General features: G+C 38.0%; 1 pseudogene; it reads right to left on the reverse strand.

The window, feature by feature from the left end:
• Window positions 1–3,522: 3,522 nt before the first annotated feature.
• Window positions 3,523–3,839, reverse strand: LOC101605904 (annotated as a pseudogene).
• Window positions 3,840–19,144: the final 15,305 nt, after the last annotated feature.

The raw sequence follows: 19,144 nt of genomic DNA on the forward strand, positions 1-19,144 counted from the left end.
TGGATTTTTCTATTTTGATCTCCTTCACCCTTGTGCTAGTACGCGGTTCACCCAGAAAACAGCACCCTTGCTTGTTTCATCAGTTGTTCTTAGTTTCAGCTGGGCCCCTTTTGAGGTATGATGGGGTGGCTCTCTCCTTAGGATCTATGTCTATCTGAAAAAGAGAAGGAGATACTCCAATGGAGAGTAAGCACAAGACAGATGAAATAACCCTTACTTATTTATAGAGACTTTAATAGGTGTAGGCCTTCTTGTAGCTCACGGTTGGTGGTAACTTGATAATGGAGAGTGGGCTTATGTTTGGATAGGGTTCTGACTTGCTTCCCAGCTCCAGCTGTGGGTCCCATGCCACTGAGGGGATCAGTTAGCCAAATCATGTGTAGTTGGTTTCACACCATGGCTGTGTGCCACTCTTGTACTTGTGTGTGCATTGTGACAGGTTATTTGCTGCTAAGTAGGTTAGACCATGAGTTGTTTGGACAGATATTGGTCATTTTCCCCCAGTTGCCCATGTAGCACCTTCTGGCACTAGATGCACTGACTGTCTGGGGTCTGACTATCTTCCAGCTTCCAGCCATGTCATTCCATTTTACATGTCAAGTGCATAAGGTATTTTCAGCAGTAGGGTCTTATCACTAACCTTTGGTGGGCCATCAAGTATTCTGACAGAAATCTGTCTTTCATTTAGGAAACCTTGTAGGTCTCTCTGTCTTGATCTAGCCCAGTCTGGTCTGGAATTCACTATGTAGCCTTAGGCTGGCCTCAAACTCACAACAATATTCCTATCTCTGCCTCCCAAGTTCCCAAGTGCTGGAATTAAGGCATGAGCAACCATGCCCAGCTTTCTTAAATTTTTAACATGTTTTTTCAGCAAATTATTGTACATTTTTAGTCAAGTGTTCAAATTTATTAGAATTGATCCATAGCAGAAATCATTACTGATGTTTACATTTCTGTAGGATCTGCAGTGAAATATAATTTTTCATTACTAAAAGTTCTAATTTCTTTTCATTTTTATTTGACATGTTATACATTTTCTTCTGTGGAATAGTGGATAATGGTCAAGCCAGGATAATTAATTTTTCTATTTCTTCAAATATTATCAGTTCTATGGTAGTAATCTATCTCTTTTCTGTTTATTTTGAAATGTATAACTAATTATTGTAGACTGTAGTATAGAATACTGGAACTGTTTCTCCTATCTTAATGGCTTTGGATGTGTGTGTGTGTGTGTGTGTGTGTGTGTGTGTGTGTGTGCAATCTCTGTGATCATAGGCTGTTGCACTAGTAGCGGTCTTTCTATCTCAGCCTTCTCAATACTCGTATTACAAACTTCTTTCCTAGGTGATTCTCAGTTCTGTAAACTTAACAATATAAATCCTTGAAAATGTGGCCCCTGTCAGTTTGACACCCAAACATATAATTGTTAAGCCATAACTTTCCACCCTTTGTCCTCAAAGTCACCACAGTCTTTAAAAGTACCAATGCTGCTTAAAGTTTAAGGGTAGAGCCTCTTCTGAAACACATGTATACTCTTGACTATGATCTCCCACTTGTCTCCACCTCCTCTGCTCTGGGATTATAAGCATTCACCACCATGCTCAGCATTTTTTTTACATGGGTACTGGGAATTGTACTCAGGTACTCATGTTTGTGAGGCAAATCCTTTACTAATAGCTCTGTCCCCAGAAATATGTATGGCTTCTTAAATAATGTCCTAAATATTTGTCCTTAGCAAGAAGAACTAACAAATGTACTCTCTTGATTCCATTATGGAAATAATAGGGATGCTTCATTTTCAAATTGGCATTACATTATAATATTGACTGTGATTTTGAGTTATATCTCCTTTACTGCCTTATCTAACTTTTAAAAATATTTTACTGACAATTTTTTAGGTACATACAAAATGTATTTTAATCATAGTGTCCTCACCTCCTTGTGCATTTTCCTTACCCCATACTCCTTCCACTGTGCCCTTATTTCCCTCCATCAAGTCTCTCTATTATGTTTTTTTTTAATTATGAATTTTATTGTATGACCCTATTTAGTGTTGGTCATCTTCCCATCAGGTTAAACTCTTATATCATCTTTCCCCTGCCCCATAACACTAAGGGCACTCTTCAGTGGGATGATTGGGGGACATGGTTATATCAGTCAGTCTGTCTGGGGGTCCATTCCCTCAGTTTTCTCCTCCCTACCCTGTGGCTCTTATAATCTTTCTTTGTCCTTCTCTCACAATGTTCCTGAACTTTGCAAGGTGTGTTGTAAGACTGTGTAGTAGATAGCCACACTTGGCTGAGATGAACCTCCAAACTAGGCACAGATTATGGGAGGAATGGCATTTATTTAAAGCTCACAAATCCAGGGAAAGTTCTATGATGGTAAAAAAGCAAAAGCTGGCTGTGTTTCATAGGTCCATGCAGAAAGACAAAAGCAACCATCACCATAAGCAAGCACACTCTGGGAACTCTAGGCAAAGCTCAATCACTTTATATATCTTTAGACGGGAATCCTTAATCTACCTCCACAGCTTAGGGTTAGATCCTGGGATCTACCCATGGTGACACCCAGCTATAAGCTTTAATAAAACTCCTAAATTAACTGGGGACACCCATTCCAAATACCACAGACTGCCTTAATGATAAGGTCACAGAAACCTCTGAGATTCTTCCATGAAGCATTTTGACTTTTCTCATTGCTATTGTCCTCTCCCTCAAGTTAGTTGTCAGACTATCAGTGAAAGCAACACTCCTGTTTAGATGAAACATTACAGAGGAAGTGGAAATCTAATAGTTCTATCTGATCAGTTGGTTAAATGTCAAGAGTTGCATGTGCTTTTAAAACCTTCTAGTAAAGAACTCATGGTACACATGGCATAATGCATCTTATTATTTATTATCAGACTTTTTCTTCTTCCCTTTTTTGGTGTTAAATATTCTTCAATTTATATTATACACAAACCACACTAAAATGCCTTTAATATGTAAAAGGCTGCATGTAGATACAAGGAATACTGATTGAGTTGGCAAAGTCAAGACTATTTCTTCTTTATTTTTAACCATTGTTGGTAATTCACTACTTCACATCATTTGAAACACAGGTGAGTCTTTCTTGGTTCTGAACAGTGAAGAGAATTTTTCCCAGTGTTTAAACATATTCATATAGCCAGTTGTAGACATCTAAAGATAAAATCCTATATTCAACAGGTTTTGAGGTGGTATTCCCCATTTTTCTGAAAAGTTGAACATTGAGGTAAGTCTAATCATAGCTTTAAATGGGGAAGCAGTGATAGTATTTACCAAACTAGAATAGTGGTTGTTTTTTTTTTTTTTTGTTGTTTTTTTTTTTTTTTTTTTTTTACTGCAAGCCAATTTTACTTAAGTAAGGACTTTCTAAGAAAAATATCCTGTTAGTCATTCATGATCTGAATTGTGGTACATGAAATCAATAATATTATTGTACACATTAAAAGCCATGATACAATTCATTTCTGTTCTGTAACAAATAAGAAAGTAGCCATTAGTCATTAATAGCCTTTTAAAGATAATCTATTAGGTCTTCCTTTTCTCCTTTCTTCTTGATGCCAGTGAAGATCATTTTTATTCCAGGGGTGTACTTTTTGGGATTATCCAGATACTCCATCAGTGTGTCTTCCCCCCCAAGTGATGTCTTTGTTCTTGTTGGCATCTATGTAAGAGAATCCAGCAGCCTGACTGGTCTTCCACCCAAACAGACTGTGGAGATTTTATCCTGTATTGTGGTTGCCTCCTTTTTCCAGAGTGGCACTGGGCACACTTCTGAACAAAGATCTTCTTGCCTTTCTCAATTTTATCCATCTTTAATTCACTCTTCTAGAACCAAGCCAATGCATGCTACTGATTACAAGCCTAACTTCCTGCTCTGCATCTTTCTTCTTTTTTATTGTTGTTATTTTTAATTTGATTATTCCCCCAATGGGCACAACCAGGAATTATGTGGATTTTAAGTGTTTTAAAACTGAGAACTGGACTGGAGAGATGACTTATCAGTTAAGCACTTGCCTGTGAAGCCTAAGGACCCCAGTTCAAGGCTCAATTCCCCAGGACCCATGTTAGCCAGATGCACAAGGGGGTGCACACGTCTGGAGTTCATTCGCGCCCATCCTCTCTCTATATATATCTTCCTCTTTCTCTCTCTGTTGCTCTCAAATAAACAAAAAATCTTAAAAAATGAGAACCATCCTCCACTCACTAGAGTCTAAGTTCTCAAGCTGATGGATAGAGGAATCATGAACCCAGGCCCCTCAGCACGGATTAACCTAGTGCCACATTACAGAGATTCAGTCCTTTGGTAGCTTGTTGAAATGCTAACCTTTAATCAGATTCCATTAAAGCTTTTCTCTACATTCTACTAAAAGGACTAATAATGGTTTGGGAAGATGACTGAATGATTAAAGTCACTTGCCTGCAAAGCCTTTAATCTTGGATTTGATTGCATCATACCCATGTAAAGCCAGATGAAAAAAGTGGTGCATGCATATGATGTTTATGATGTTTGATTTTTAGAAACAAGAGGCTCTGACGTGTACACACATACACAACAAATGAATAACAATATTTCAATTTTTAATAAGATTAGTACCCCTGCTTATTCAAATAAGTAAAAATATACTGTAAGAAAATAAATAGCTTCGAAGATGTAATAGACAGCTTCCACATTTCTGGGATGAACATCCAACCAAACACAAATTTATAGGAGGAAGTCATTGATTTCAAGCTTACAGATCCAGGGGATGTTCTACCAATTTCAGAAAAAGCTGACTCCCACCCATAAAGCCAAGCAGAGACAGAAGCTACCACCAGCCAGCAAACACCAAAAAGATAGTATAAAAATCCACCAGAGCTCAGATCTCTCTGCATATATTTGGGCTGGGATTCAGATCTGACCCCAATCATGTCTTTGGGCTAGACTTCAGGATTTTTCCCATGACACCTCTTCCAACCAGGGATGCAAATGCAAGTTACAAGCTCTAATAAAACACCTGAACCTATAGGGGGAGGGGAGAGATACATTCAAACTATCACATAAGTCAATTTAAATTCTGCATTTCAAAGCTGAACAGTGGAAATCATTCTAGTTAAGTATTGAATAGAGTTTTTATAAGTTAACTGATTTAACTTAAAATATCAGCCATATTTTTCTGGCCACAGTTTTAGCTATTTCAATGTTGTCTATCTGGGAAAAAATGCTTAACATTTTCCAAATAACATGATAGCATCGGGTGCTCTATTGTTTTATTTGCATTTAATCAATATATCATTATAGAGAAAATGAAATAGAAGAAGATGAAATGGCTGACTATGGGATCTAGTTGTATGTGTGTTTTTTTTATGCTACATTCACCTTATTAGCAGAGATTCATCCATCTACTTGTCTATAAAGTAATAAGAACTCATGTCAACACATGTGTGCATGATGTAGGGTGGATCACAACAAATACAATGATAATTTGGAGAAATTGAAATCGTGAGGTTTGGGAATGATCAAGACCACGCAAACCACTCTGAGGCAAAGATGAAAGCTTTTCTTTGGGAAAAGCACAGGCTGCTAGGGCTGACTCACAAGAGAAGAGCACAGCCCACTTGAGTTTTCAGGCTTTATAGTGTTTTTTCAGTTGGGGGAAGGTGAGGAAGGAATGTGGAGTAGAAAAGTTCCTTTAGAGGAGATCATTACACTAACCATTTAACACAGCTAGGGTGTGAGACCAGAATAGTGACCAGTTGACTCATGAGATAAGGGGGCAGGAAACCATGACCTGGGAACAGTATTAGGCAAGGAAGGGATAACAGCTGGGCAGTTTCTTGAGAAATGTGGATAATCCACTTCCTTATGCCTCTGTCACCATTCTGCTGACCATGATGACTCCATTTTTTGGAGCCCATACAGACCTAACATCCCAGCCTTTTGTTAATGATAAGGGATGAAGGTTAATTTCTCTTTTGTAATTTCTTCATGGTGACCATAAGGGTGATAAGTTCTTTGGGGAGAGGCTGGATAATGTGGTCAATCTATCTCCCTTAGCTTTGCCATAAAGAGGCTTTGCCAGGAGGGCAAAGTTTGGAATCCACATTTTAAGGAACCCAGCAAAGCCAAGAAAAGAGAGGATTTCTTTCTTAGAGGTAAGCAAGGAGAGGGAGCAAAGATGTTGTTTACAGTCTAGGGTGAGTTGTTGTGAGATGGGGTAAGGAGAAAGCCCATGTACCCTATCTTGGGTTAAAGAAAGTTGAACTTTTTGGTAGGAAAGTTGATATCCCTTAGATCCATGCAAGTTAAGAAATTTGTTGGTATGCAGTTTAGATTAAGAAAGAGAGGGTGAGCAGAGCAAAAGATCATGTACATGTTGTAAAATTGTGCAAGGTGACTACAGGGACAAAATGTCAGTGGAGAGAACTTGACATATAAGTGGTGTCTGTCTCTAAAACTCTTGGGAAGGACAGTTCAGGTGAGTTGAGAGACAGTATGAATAATGGGGTCCTCCCAGGTGAAGGCAAAAAGATCATAGGAACTGGGGTGGAGGGGGATGGAGAAGAAGGTATCATGAGGACTACTGGATGAATGGGCATAACAGTGGCATTGACTAGGTGCAAGTCTTGAACTAAGCAGTAGCTCCTATCAGGTTTGATAACAGGTATGACTGGAGTATTGCCAGGGGAATGAGTGGAGCAAAGGAGAAATAATAGGTTTGAGTTCTTGGAAATGTTTAAGTGAGATTGGGTATTGAGGACAGCAGGCAAAGGACATGGAGTCTTTGAGTCTGATGAGGACAGGTGTGAGGTGAGGGGCTAGTGCTAGGGAGGAAGTGCCCCACACCCTGGGATCAACCTCAGAGAGAGGGAGGAGGAAACTTGGATCCTTTGTAAGTGGGTGGGGGGTGAGGCTGGTGTGAGGAGGAAAACAGGGCTTGAGAGGCAAGTCAGAGAGACAAAAAGTTTTGCATTGACCCAGATATCTATCGACCCAGAACCGGAACAGGACAAGAGGGTATTATGAGAAATGAATGGGAGAGGAGGGTGCCCCGTACTACACAGGGTAAGGGTGGTTCATGCATGGGCAGCTGGATAGGCTGTCAATGCCCAACACAAAGATCTAGGAGGGAAAAGTCTTACCAGAGTAGGATGGCAGGACTGACCACCTGGCCCTCCGTAGCTATAACAAATGAGACAGCCCTTCCTACCTGCTGGACTGTGACCCTGGGCTCCTCCACTGTGATATGGAGAGTGTTGGTGGGGGCCAAGATCCCAGGACACTGTCAGTCTTCAGCTGCCAGGCCCAGAAGATCAGCTATTGGCTCTTGGGGAGGACAAGGGGAAGGGGCTGGCATACCTACTTTGTATATGCAAAGAAGAGCTGTCAACCTTCCAGTGTTCAGCAAGTGTGCAGTGAGGACAGGGTCCTGGCCACAGGTGAGGGTTTCAGCAGGCTTTTGCCCAGTGAGCGGTGTTGCCACACTTGAAGCAGGGTTCTGCTGGTGAATTTTGCTGCCCCATCATCTTCTTTGAAGGAGGCCTCAGGGCCACAGCCAGGAATGGGAACTGCTGCCTGTTTCTGGCCACTCTCTTAGTCCATTCCTGGTCCTCTCTGTTATTAAAAACTTTAAATGACAGGTCAAGCAGAGTTCCCTGAGGGGTTTGAGGACCTTTTTCTAGGCGTTTAAGTTTTTTTTTCCCTGATGTCAGGGGCAGATTTTGATAGGAAATGGGTATTAAGAACTATCATGGCCTTTTGGGCAAGCAGGGTCCAGGCAAGTGTATTGGGTGTGTTTCAGTTAGGTGGTCCATAAACTCAGCTGGACTTTCAGTAGGCCTCTGGATAAGCATCTGGAGTTTGTCAAAACTGACAAACTTAGGGGATGTTTTTTGGAGGCCAGCCAGGAGACAAAGAGCCATCCTATCACAGGCCACCCATTTGAGGGAGTTAGTGGGAACATGTTATTTCCAGTCAGGGTCCTCCCTGGAGGCAGCAAGAATCCCTACTGAGAAAGTATTATCATTTAAGTGAGTCTCATTAGCATGGGGCTGAGCAGCCACCCAGAGGTGTTCTCCTTCATCAGGAGTGAGAGTCAACGAAAGAACTACAAAGAGATCATGGCAGGTTAGGTCATAAGCCTGGGTGAAGTAGTGAAATTTTTTGGTATAGCATGTTGGATCAGTGGGGAAAGACCTTGAGATGTTTTTCAATCTGTGATAAATCATACATGGGAAAAGGAACATGAACACGAACACTGTTAAGCAAGGGAGGGATAACGGCTGGGCAGTTTCTTGAGGGATGTGGATAATCCACTTCCTTATGCCTCTGTCACCATTCTGTTGACAATGGTGACGACAATTTGAGATCCAGTCCAGACCTAACAGAAATCTCTTATTTCCATTTTTTTTTCAATTAGTATATTTCACTGTATTATGCAGCCTTATCTAAAACCAAAACATTAACTTGTCTTTTTGTTGATTATTTTCATTTTTATAAAATACTTCATCATCTAATTTTGAGAGTATTTGTTGTATAGTAAAAATATGAAGAAAAAACAAGAAATAGAAATAGTTATATTCTACACTAAAATGTTGCCATCACAACCCTAAGTGATAGCTCTGAAATTTTTCAAACATATACACATCAGATTATATAATTTTTAAATTTTCTACTCTGAAACTTACATTAGGAATAACATTGACCAAGAGTAGTAACTCAAAGTGTCACTTTTATCAATAAGTAGTGACTACATTATGGTAGACATAAATAAATCAAGTACACTAAGTTAAACACAATAACCAAGATATCCATCACTGCTCTCAGAGGTAGAATGCAGCTTTAACTAAAACTTGTGAGTACATATAAATTTTTATCTATAATAGGGGTGAAAATTAAGTACACATATTCCTTATTACATATTCTTCCTTTTAAATGCACATGTAATTATAAATGAAGTCATAAAGGAATATTTCTATATAGCTGTTTAGGTCATTGTTTCTGAGAAATTATTTTAGGAGTCATGCTCTTGCAGTGAGGTACAGATTTTTGTTGTTTTCAGGAAGGCAAATATGTGTTACATGCCTCCTAGTTGCCTTTCTTTCTGACCAGTGAGCTCTACTATCTTAATGAAGTGTTTCACTTGAAGATCAGCCCTTTTTCTCATGAATAAAATCCATCAACATAAGCTATTTTTAAACCTTAAAGAAATCTTTATCAGACAAAAAAAAATCAAGTTTCTTGTGTTCATCTGAAAAACCATCACATTTTGATTTTCAGTATTACACAGCCAAATACCCATTGAGCCAGAGTTTTTATAAACTTGAATTCCTTTTTTTTTTTTCATTTTTAATATAGCCATGGGGACAAATACTCAAAAACAAAAGCTTAATATTCAGAGTTCGTAGAGCTAGCTACTTTTTCCTTTGAACTTAATATCAATTTCTTTCTGAACTTAGCATTACATTTATGATATTTAGCCATAGGAAACATATTATTCCCACAAAAATAGATCGAACATATATCCAGTCTTTCTTTCTCTCTTGCTCTACACACACACCCGCACCCACACACAATGTCATATCAATAAGTAATCTTATCTAATCAATAAATTATAACAGGTTTCAATTGCCATTTTATTTGTCTAACGACTCAGTAGACTGCAAGTTCTGTGGAGCAAAGTTCATAACTCTTGACTACCATTATACTCACTGTGTTGGCATTATATATGCTTTTACTTAATTTTCAACTCAGTGTACATTTTCAATCATTCCTTAAACATATACTTGCCAAACACTGTGCTGGGTAATAGAAAATAAAGCCTAGTGTGGCAAGAGCAGCAATAGAAAAGGCCATTATTTATAAAGGAAATGGAGGAGTAAGATTTAATTCTTTGAGATAGCATCTGTAAGAGTCCTAAAAGAATGACACCTAAACTAGATTTTCAGACAAATTGAAAATTTGTAACAGTGAAAAGATGTAACAAGAGCCTGAAGAAATGGTACATGTTTGAAAAGGCACATTGGACAAGATGACAAAAAGTGACATAAAACCAAGCCTAAACATAAAATAAATCAGTTCTTAGAGCATACAATAGCTTTTCCTCCACAAAGAGTACACTGATACTGAAAAAAGTCCCTAAGCATAATCTTGGTCTTTCTATTGCTTGGTCCTAGGCTAGATTCCCATAAGACTTTCTAATGTCAACATTGGAGTGTCATTCCAGTTTAATCAGTCTGTCCCATTCAGCAAGTGTGCTTTCATTTCATTCAAATTAAGCGATTGTGAGGATCCATTCTCTCTTCAGAATCCTGTTATCGTTGACTGCTCTGAGCACCCAGCGGATGGTTTCTCAGTTTGAACACTGGCACCTCAAAGCATAATGGAGGAGGGATCTGTTCCCTGTGCGAGTAGCCGTGACTGCTCTCCCAGGGCTGCTGTTGCAACCTGGGCAGTGTGCCCAGGCAAATGTAACACAAAAAGGCCAGATGTTTCTTGAAGGAAAGTTGAAGTGGCTGGGGCACATACTGAGCTCATTACTTGGTGAGGCAACTGGAAGGTACAATTCCTGTCTGACTGGAGAAGATCCTTCCTGCCCCCATGCTTCGTTCTAGTTATGGGTTGAAGACATAAACAAGGTGGTCTCATACTGAAGTTTCCACATCCCCTTCTACTGGAATTCTGTGCATGAAATTTAGTTAATCTTAGAAATATTTCTGATTTTATATATATACATACACCCGTACCTCAAATTCTGGCCATGAATTAGAGTTTTGCAGTTTCTGAGAGTCCTGAAAGCCCTGTCTTGTCCAAGCACACTATTAATCACCTTTCCTCTCTTGGGCTGAGGATATTATTCTCTGTGAAAACCCTAAATCTAACTTGTCTTTAGCAATGTTTCCCAGTTAAACTTCTAGTATACAATTTTTTTTTTTCCTTTTAGTACTGAGGGTTGAATCCAGGGCTTTTTGCATTGTAGGCAAGTTCACTACCACTATTGTCCTCACCCTTCGTAAGCATAAATCTTATTGTAGCAATTAAGTTTTACATTGGCTCTCTGTTGTCTATGAAATATGGCCACATTCTTGAGCCTAGCTTTGCAGGGTTTTCGTGTTCTTATTTCATTTCTTCCTACTCATACTATAGAAAAGCACTTCACATATTCATAATCTCAGATGTAATAAGTAATTAGAGGGCATGTGTATACAGTACAGCTATTTAATTTTCTGGTGAGAAAGTAGACATGGAATATCAAAATTCTATTCAGATAAGGACTTCTCATGTTGAATACTGTAAATTCAAAGAAAGCCTGGTTTGTGGAAATTGCACATTATTTGTTGTATATGTTAAGGTTTTGATTAATTTTTCATTTTATTGATAAGATTTTAATTCATATTCTCTCTCTCCATATATATAGAAAGTATGTAAACATTCTGATCCTCAAATTATACATTTATACTGACTGTATTAGTTACTTTACTCATTGTGTGAACAACTATCTGACCAGAAGCAACTTAAGGAAGAGAAGGTTTCTTTTTGACTCAGGGGAAGTTATTGTGGGGAAGGCATGTTAGCAGAAACAGGAGGCCAAGCTGGCCACATTTGCAGGTAGGAAGCAGACAAAAACAGGAAGTAGGATCAAGTTCTAAAACCTCAAGGTCCACTCCCAGTGATGCATTTTCTTCAGGAAGACTCAATCTCCTAAAGGATTTACTACATTACCAAACAGTGTCACCAGCTATAGACCAAATGCTCAAACACTTTAGCTTATGGGGCATATTTTCCATTTAAACCACAACCCTCATCTACCTTGTAAGGAACGTGTAAGAAAAAAGCAAAAAAGAACTTGATCTTGACAGATTGTTTATTGAGAGAAAAAGCAAGGGGCAGCAGACTTCCTATGGGATGAAGGCTGAAGCACTGATCCAGGCTAAGGTTCAAATTTACAGGGAGGATACTAAGAAACAGACTGTACTTTGTGCCCTTGTTCAGAATAGGCTTCCTCAGCCAGGACTGACTAAGGGAGGATACTCAGATGGTTTCTGGTCCTTCAAAGCCACCTGAGCTAAGGGGAGTACATCAATTAGGCAAGGTGTCCAGCCTAATGAGACCTAATACCTCTTGACTTCTTTATTGCCTGCTAGTTTTAGGAATAGTTATTAACTCTTTAGTTCTCTCTAGTTTTCAGGGAAGGCTTTTAATTCTTCACACCTAATATAAATGAATTCAGAAAGGCCATAATTATCATATGATTCTGTGGTGGTTTGATTCAGGTGTCCCCCATAAACCTAGGTGTTCTGAATGCTAGCTCCCCAGCTGATGGATATTTGGGAATTAATGCCTCCTGAAGGGAGTGTATTGTTGGGGGCGGGCTTATGGGCTTTATAGCCAGTTTCCCCATGCCAGTGTTTGGCACACCCTCCTGTTGCTGTAGTCCACCTTATGTTGGCCAGGGGGTGATGTCCACCCTCTGCTCATGCCATTGTTTTCCCCTGCCATCGTGAAGCTTCCCCTCAAGCCTGTAAGCCAAAATAAATCTCTTTTTCCCAGAAGCTACTCTTGTTGGGTGATTTCTACCAGCAATGCGAACCGGACTGCAACAGATTCCTACTTCAAAAATGATAAATATTTACTAGACAGTTTAGCACATGTAGTAGTTTGAATGGAGGCAAGGTTGAAATTTAACTGTCATTATGATGGTATTATGTATTGGCCCCTTTAAGAGAGAAGGCTCCACCTTAATAACAACCTAATGCACTAATGCTATTATCTTAGGCAGTTCATTGTGGCAATATGCCCCTCATGCTCTCTCTTTGCACTTTCACCAAGTGGTATTGTACAACAAAACCCTTCTGATTGCAGTATTTCTTCTTGAAAGGAGGAGGGAGGTTGGTTCAGTAGATCAAGTCTGAGAGAGCTGAAACTTATAAGGTCACAGGTCCACTATCCAAGGTTTTAAGAGCCATAAACAGCTGTTGAGAGACACACTGACCAGAGTTGTGTAGCACTTTTCTGGGAATTGAAACTTTGCATCCTGAGGGGAGGAGGAAAATTCAGGAGCTCAACCAGTCTGGGACAAAAGTTGCAAACCCCCTTCCTGAGGTTTTATAAAGGGTAACCAACTGTGAGAAATAAATGTGTGTTGTTTATAAACTAGCCAGAATGTCGTGTTTTGTTATAGCAGCACAAACAGACCAAGACAGCATGTCTGCCAGTGTCATCAAGTTTTAAAGCTTTAATAGAATTTGAAACTGACTAACTTACAGTCTTTAATTCTCCAGCTGGAAAGATCACAGGGATTTGCTGCACATTATATCTTAAGTAACTAGTATTGACACAAAGTAAAGCTGACTAAAACAGAACCTGGTTAGCCTTGCTAGTGGCACATCCACTATTCCATGCAGCTGCATAAATTGTCTATTTATTATGCTGGTGCAAAAACCTTGTTTCAGACCCTTCTATTACCTATTCAGAACATGGTCCTTGATGCAAATGACCATTATCATACTGATCACACTCTTTGGTAATTACTTATTAGTTTATACTTGCCCTCCAAATTGGAAATGATCCCTGGAGCAGGAACCATGACTTACTCATTTTTATTTATTTTTTCCTGTGCCCCCAACGCTGCTCTCCGAGAATACTCAGTACATTGTAGATAGTTAATATGTTCTCATTGAATCAATTAACCCCACACAGAAGAATATAACCTCAAGATGATATTTTAGTGGCCTCTGCTAGAAGGATATTAAGTATTTGTTAGGATGTTTGTTTTTACTCCAGTAGCTCCAGAATCATTGGTTAAAATCACTTGTGCTCATAGATCATTTGATTCAGTTCCTGCATTTGTATATTCTCTTTTATTATCAGAGTCAACTAAGGACACAAGACATGAACATTGCTTCATGTTAAGGGATCAGAAAGCAACAGTAAGGAGACCAGTCTTCAGTATCATTTCAATGTTGTCTAGTATAATTATTGCTGTTTTTCAACTTATCATGTTCTAAAAGTTGAATGTAATGAAATATGTAAGTATACTTGTATTTGTTACTCTTCTCCTCACTATGACAGTATGCTTCACAGAAACGTCTTAAGAACCAATTTATTCTGGGTCATAATTCAGGAAATAAAGTCCTTCATAGCAGGGAATGCGTAGCCATGGGAGTGGCTTGAAGGACTGGGGCAGTGGGAATGTGAGGTTGCTTTCTGGATAGTAAACAGAGAACTCAGGCACTCCTGTGGCTTTACATCTAAAGTGAATCCCCATGTTAAAAAGGCTGCTCAAGCTCCCAAATAAGCACCACCAGCTAGAGATCAAATACATGAAAGAATTTTCACATTCACACCATAACACACTCAAGATCTAGCAGATTCTCTTATTTTAAACTATGGTCTTTTGGTATTAGGTAAAAATGTAAATATTTCTACTTGCATGATATTGTATATGGACAACAGCAAAAGAAAGCCAGACTGAACTTGAGTTGTTTTCTTTCTTTCTTTCTTTCTTTCTTTCTTTCTTTCTTTCTTTCTTTCTTTTTTTTTTTTTACCATTTTTAGAGATGGATGCTCATAACACATCTTTAGCTTCCCTTTAGGGCAACATAGAAGGTCAGTTACAAACAGACATATTCTCTATTTGTAACTGAGAAAAGAGAGGTTAAAATAAAGGTCAGAGCAACTGTTAGAAAGCCTTGGTTTTGCTACTATATAAGCATAACCATTTCCTTAAATTTTGCTTGCTTTTAGAATTAACATTTATTTTTAATTGAAATTGTTATTATATAACACATAGTCAACACTATTTTGTAAGCAATTTCCTCATTTGAAACTGAGAACACCTAATTTAATATTATTAATTTGAGAGAGAGAGGGAGAGAGAGCAGGCAAGCTAGCTAGGATCCTCAGCCACAGGAAAGGAGCTCCAAAAAATGTGCATATGGTCTACCGGGATTCTGGGGAATCAAACCTGGGTCCTTAGGCTTCACAGTCAAGTACCTTAACAGCTAAACCATCTCTCCAGCCCAGAGAGAACACCTCTTTGATGTGATTAAATAAGTTATACCAAGGTAGGCCATGACACAAAGTACTTATCTCCAAGATTTTTATGAAATCAAAGAAGTATATTAAGAGCTAGATAATACACAAGGAGATCATGAGGCAGTGTGCTAGATCTGAATCCTATCATATATAGATGATAGATAGATAGATAGATAGATAGATAGATAGATAGATAGATAGATAGATAGATAGATGTGTGTGTGTTTGTATGATTTCACAGATTTATAGCAATCTTCATAGTTTTTAAATGGGGAGCTTCTTTATTTTTATTTATTTATTTAATTGAGAGAGAGAGACAGAGAGAAAGAGAGAGAGAGAGAACAAGACAGAGAGAATGGGTGTGCCAGAGTCTCCAGCCACAGCAAACGAACTCAAGATGCATGAACCACTTTGTGCATCTGGATAACATGGGTCCTGTGTAATAAAACTTGCGTCCTTTGACTTTGCAGGCAAATGCCTTAACCACTAAGCCATCCCTCCAGCCCAGTCTTCATATTTTTTAATTTTTTTGTTTATTTTTTATTTATTTGAGAGCAGTTGACAGAGAGAGAAAGAGGCAGATAGAGAGAGAGAGAGAGAGAATGGGCATGCCAGGGCCTCCAGCCACTGCAAATGAACTCCAGACGTGTGTGCCCCCTTGTGCATCTGGCTAACATGGGTCCTGGGGAATTGAGCCTCGAACCAGGGTCCTTAGGCTTCGCAAGCAAGTGCTTAACCACTAAGCCATTTCTCCAGCTCCAGTCTTCATATTTTTGTTACAAGTTGCTACATGATTCTTTTTTTCCTCTGGACATAAATTTCATCCACTATGCTTACTGAAAAGGGGAGATTTATGCTTCTTCATCAATTCAGTGCAACCTGTAGAGAGGGAAAATATTAGAAGCGTAGTTAAAGATAGCTGAGTAATTCAAATGGGATTTGATGGAGTTTGTATAAAAGGTTATCTCCTTGATGTATCTAAAGTAGTGGAGACTAAACTTCTATGTTAAAAAATATATTCTCATTTTCACACTTGACCCAAATGCATCCTCTCCAAACCCTCATAGGTAAATAAAAACAGCTTTTGTTACTCATTTCTAGATGAAGAAATCAAGACTTTGAAAAGTTATGAAGCCGACACCAATTCTTACTGCTAAATCGAGAACTAGGAATCAAACTTGAAGGTCAGTTCATTTTATCTGAATTCTGGGCTCCTTTAAAATCCCCATCTCTTCTTGTTAGCAGCAGAACATCTTGAATGATTATAGAGAGAAATGAAATACCTTGTAAGAGCTAAGCTTCTGTTTCAAAGATTTGTTTTAAAAATAATTTTTAATATAGTTTGTTTAACTATACTCAAGGTAGGTAATAATTTTGAAACCTCAACCACTTGATAAAGACATGAAATAACTGAACAGTAATTAGTTTCAATGAATAACTGCCTCCATGTATTACATTTAATGATCACTGCCATTTTAAATGTGTAATTGTCTAACATCCACCTACCTATTGCTATGAGACAATGAGACTCTTCTGCAATATGTGTACCTTATAATCTGGTTTTTATGTTTCTCTGTGAAAGCCTAATTAGAAGCAAAACCCAATGAGAGATATAGTAAAATCTGTGGGAAAATAATGAATCAAAACACCTGACACAGGAGGCTAAATGTAAAATAAATTTTCTTACATCTCCTTATTCTTTAAAAATATGTACTTCCTTGTGGGAACATTACAGAAGTCAGTTAAAAAATATTGTGCTAAAAGGTTGTGGCTCATTGTAGAAAACTTGCCTAGCATGCTCTGGGACCCTTGTTTTTAATTTCAAACACTATAAGCAACAATAAGGAAACAAAACTTTGTCAGAAAAATACTCACTGAAAAAAAAAAGAACAGTTGTATGTTTTATATTGTTATTTTATTATTTTTCTTTTATTTGAAAAGTTTATTGACAATTTTGTACATGTTTATAACGTCTTTTGATCACAGTCCACTCTCTTCTCTGGACCTCTCTCCTATTCTCCTTTACAGTGAACTCTTTCTTCCCAACTAGAACCTCTTCTATTTTGATGTTTTTATTTGTGTGTGTGTGTGTGTGTGTGTGTGTGTGTGTGTGTAACTCATTGTGTTTAATTGGGGTTGCCTGCATGAGCATGGGTGGAGGATTACTTACCAGAGCTTATGCAAGCTTCCATTGGCTATGCCACTGAAGAAAATGTCTTCTGTTCCCCAGCCACCATTGGCTGCCAGTAACACCTTTGGAACCAACCTGCACTACAAATAGAGACACTGAATGTATTTATATTTTCTTTGTACATATTTAGGACTTACAGCTGTAAAAAAAATTTCACATTTTTAAATCTTTATCCATATTAGCTTGTTAATTCTTGTACCTCTACAAAATTACCATATTTTATAGCCCTCTCTTTTAAAATGTAATCAAAATATCAAAACACTGAAGATACTCAGTTTTGAGACTATAGGGAGATTTTTAGCAAACAAGATTTTAGCTAACCAAGAAGATAAATGTCCTGAGCATCATGTAATAAATCTCATGACAAAATATGTCATAAATCATCCAGAAATTCCTTGTTCTTTTAGATCATAGAGTTTTAAGAACTTCAGAAATGTAGGGATACTCTCATCATCCTTAGTATTCATAGGTGACTCTTGTTACCAGTGCAGATGTCTTTATCCAAACTTCTGGAAAAATGTTTGAAACTCAGCACAATCCATACAAACCAAGCTCCATGGCTGCTAATGGTTGTTGTGAAAGGGTCTGGGTCCTCTGCATCTCTTTCTCGTGACGACAGTTTCACTCATAACTTTGCACTCCGCTTGTAAGGAAAGTCAGGCTTTTGCCATCCTTGCCAGTTTATAGTTTAATTTTTCTTCTTGAAGTTAAGTAATCCTGTAACATTTCTTCTGCCTTTCTGCATTAATTATTACATCTCATATTTCTGTAAAATTTTATAATTATCCTTTGTATCTAAACCAGGACCATTTGTTTAACATCCCTGGTCAATTAAGAGAGGACTAGATGAAACAATGTTAGTTAATGTTCTTTTTTGATCTACATGTTTCCTTTCCGCCTAGCACATGCGATGCCCCCAGCCACTTTTCCAATCAAAATAAGCTTTGAAAAAAGAGAACTATAACTATTAGTTTAATTCTTTTGGAAATTTTATGTCAACTTAACTCTAGTGTTCTAATATTTACCATAATAACTCTAATTCTGGACTGAAATATTCTGAGAGACATTGCAATAATCAGATAAGGAACATTTACAGAAAGGATGGGTTGAAACCAGCAAAGGTTAAGATATGACTTCAGGTCTACATATTTAGTAAACTCTTTATCCTGTTCGGAATCCGACTTTGGCACCCTATGAGCAAGTTCCTGTACTGTGAGCCTCAATACACATTCTAGGATGATGAAAGGTGAAATCTCTGCCATTTTAATTTAAAGCAAAACAGCAAAATTTGAGTGAAGAAGAATATTGTGCAAGTCAGTAACAAAAAAATAAAATAATTCAGCTCTTTGATTTCATTTAGTTATAAAACAATGGTCTGAAGAAAGTAAATATTGGGAATACAGATGTCCAAGGGAAAGGCAAAAGTGTGCCTAATTCATGATGACATAAAAGTGCAAATTTTTGCCCCTTTTCTTTTATTTTATATGGCCTCTAAAATAAAATCTCACTATCTTTACTGTACTTAAAACAACCACTAGATATGTTATTAAAATGGAAGGCTTAAAGTTAAAAATAGGTCAAAAGCACCACATTGATTTTTTTCCTTTATATCTCAAAAATAACAACTTCAAACTTATATTTGATAATCTTAAAATCCTAGCAATGGGCTACAGATACATATCGAGATCATGTGTAAGCCCAACTGCTACATGCTCTTCTGACAACCTAGCTGACTTTGATGAGGTGCTACAGGCTACATCACTTCCTTTTTTTCATTTTCTTGTCTTTCATTTTTGACTTGAATGCATGAGGAGAAATTACACATACAAAGTTCTACATGGACAGAAACTGAGTGACCTATCTGAAAGCCAGGTAGCCACAATTCATAGAAATGAGGAAACATGTAGCTGC

Source organism: Jaculus jaculus, chromosome 4 (genome assembly GCF_020740685.1).
Source record: "Jaculus jaculus isolate mJacJac1 chromosome 4, mJacJac1.mat.Y.cur, whole genome shotgun sequence".
Lineage (NCBI taxonomy): Eukaryota > Metazoa > Chordata > Mammalia > Rodentia > Dipodidae > Jaculus > Jaculus jaculus.